Here is a 3141-nt window from a genome sequence, read left to right on the forward strand (position 1 = left end):
TCTCGTGTGGCCTCAAGATAACTTTGGCAGTTCCTGGCATCATAGGTAAACGCAATAATCACTAGTAATGCAAAGATATTTACTTTAATATTTCCCTTTTTTATTAGCAAGATGCTTTTCTAGATGCTCCCCACCTCCACCCCAGTAGACATCCCCTCAGGTCCCGGAGGCCAGGAGTTGGTCACATACATATACGCAGACAGGGAATGAGACTTCCATAATTGGCCTACAATCATGATTCACTCTTTTGGATCACCTTTTTCTAAGCACATGGGAAAGTGAACACAGAAAATTGTTTTTAAAATAAATAAAAAATCAAGGCTCTGATGGCAAGAAAGAAGTGAGAGAGAGGATGGCTTTGGGGTTGGTAGATGTTCCCTAATGTTCTACACCAAATATTTCCAGTTCTTCTCTTGGGTACAAGGTAGGGTAATACTTTCCCATCTCCTACCTCCTTGAAGGAAGGAGTAAGAAGGCTTCTTACATGGGTAAGAAGCCATATGACTTGTGTCAGCCAATGAAATGTGAGCAAGGGTGACATCTGTCACATCCAGGTGGAAAGAAGCCTAAGAGCAAGTGAGAGATTCAACATGCTTCCTTTTCCCAGCTTTGGCAACCATGGAACCACAGAGAAGGAGTGTCCATTAACCTGGGTCTTTAAATAATGATGATGTAGATCTGAGTCCCTCCCCATGCCCAGCATATCTACAATAGACATTTAACATGAAAAAAATAAAAAATAAAAAAAAATAACATGAGCAAGAACAAAACCTTTGTTGTTTTGGGACACAGAGATTTGAGAGCTGCTTGTTTCTGTAGCCTTACCTAGCCTTTTTCAACTCCAGGAGAAAACAACAGTATCTTCACAAATATCACCTGTATAATGTTCATAATAGATACCATTTACCAAGTTTCCACCATGTAGCAGGCACTGTCCTGGGTCTCATAAGGTAAAGATAGGGCTGTATTTTGCATACGAGAAAATGGAGGTTTGCATCTTGTTTGGGTTCGTGGAATAAGTGATTGGTGGAAGCCCAAGTTGAGTCCAGGTCTTTCTGACTGCAAAGAGCTTGCACTGCATACACATGTCCTTATTCCCAAGTAGAACTGCCACATGAATTTATATCTAGTTGAGCCTCCCAACTTTCCTGCTGTCATTCTGCACTTCACAGATCTAGGAAGACACCAGAGCCTCTCCCTTTCCACTCTTCCTCTGTATCCTCCTGGTGACATGAAGCTCAAGGTGTCATGAGCTAGAGGAGGCACAAGGATTTTGGAACCAAATGGTCCAGAGGATCAATCCAGGCTCTGCAGTTGTACGTGGGGGAGTGTGGAGAGAGTACCTTAATATTGCTAAAGCCTCAATCTCTTCCTTTGTAAAAAATGAGGACAGCTATGGATACCTCAGAAGATTGTCAGGAGGATCATATATATAAAGCCCTTGTATGGAGCAGACAAGCAAGAATTAGTCATTTTTCATGATGGACTATTTCATCGTAATTTAAAATGAAATAATCAGGAATCTCCCACCCCATGGCCCCAAGCCAGTGTGCATGCATGCACATACAAACCATCCTCGCTGAAATGCAAACGTTTCCCACTAAGATTCAACAAGGTCTCACAGAGTCTGCTTCTTGGTCATATAAGGGCTGGCAGGTCCTGTCTACGGGCTGGAGAAAAGTTTTGTTTCCCCAGCTGCACTCACAGGGGAATGCTCTGCAGGCACGGCATTGGGAACCTGTTTGACTTGGCTCAGAGGCCTGTCAGCACATTCAGGAAGTGAAGTCAGAGAGAAGCAGGATTTCAAACAGAGCCAGCTGCACACGAATGCCCAGGCAGTGACATGCCTTATCTAGGCAGGGTGCCTATCAGCCTGGGTTGCCCTGGGTGCTGTCAAAGAAGCCTCTGAGAATGGCTCTGAGCCAGAAAAGGAAGAAGCAGTGTCTGGCACCCAGAGAAGGGCTGTGACTTCCATAACAAAGCAGCTAGAAGGGCTACGCAGGGTTCATCTAAGCCAGCCCCCTGTCTTGGGCAGCAGAATGACTAAGGCCGGACTCCCAGAGCTTGCTGGGTCAAGAGGCTAATGTTTATCTCTCTGGAGACTTGAACTCAAGTGTTGGGAATGGAACGAAGGAGAGGGGGAGGATAGCAAAAAGAAGGAATAGGTTAGGAAGGCTGGGCAGGGGAGACAGAAAATTGGATGGTGTTCCACAGCATGTGGATCCCTGAGAAGTAACACGCTACCATTCTCCAGCCACGTCCGGGACCAAGTACAGTGAGTAACTAAGACCTTCATGAACCATAATCCCAACTAGAACATCTCCTAGCTGTGAGTAGGAAGATAGTTAATTTCCCTAAGCCTCAATTTCATTAGCTAGGAAATAGAGATGGTAATACCTACCCCCACAGGGTTGTTGTAAGGATTGAATAAGCTGACATAGCTTAGTGCTGGCAAATCAGAAAGGTATCAGCTTAGAACTCTATGGTTGCAAGCGATAGAAAATTCAGTTTATGTAAAAAAAAAAAAAAAAGAGGCAATTTTATTGAAATATATCATTGAAAAGCCATCAGTAGAAGTCATTCTAGACCTGGCTATATGCAGGGCTCAAGTGATATTAATTAATAAATTAATTAATGGAAATTGATTTCCCTCCATCACTCAGCTTGCTATGGGAAGTATTAGCTTCTTGCTCAGGCTCCATATGAAAGTGTCCAGCAGATCCCGCTCTCTGTCCATGGGAATAAGTAAGATGGCAACAGCAGTTACTTCCCTTCTCCCAGGACGGTGTTTCATTGATCTGATTGGGTCTCATATCCATTCCTGAACCACCTGAACCAGTCACCATGACTGAGGGATGGCATGTGACATACTGATTGGCTTAGGTGTAGGTCAGCTTTCAATACTAGGGTTTGGGAGTCCCATCAAACCACATGGTCAGAGAAGAGAGAGAGGGGGAAGAAAAGATCCTCAAAGCAATGTCAGGACCTATAAAAGAGTAGATGCTGCTCCATCTATTTTGTGATTATTGTTGTTACTATTATCACATTTTATAAGTCAGGATAGAGGGGCAACTAGTCTCCTTCAAAAGCTGGGTCAAAATTCATGATACATTCTTCAATCTCTTATAACAAGTTTGAAGC

Source organism: Canis lupus, chromosome 5, assembly GCF_003254725.2.
Source record: "Canis lupus dingo isolate Sandy chromosome 5, ASM325472v2, whole genome shotgun sequence".
Classification (NCBI taxonomy): Eukaryota; Metazoa; Chordata; class Mammalia; order Carnivora; family Canidae; genus Canis; species Canis lupus.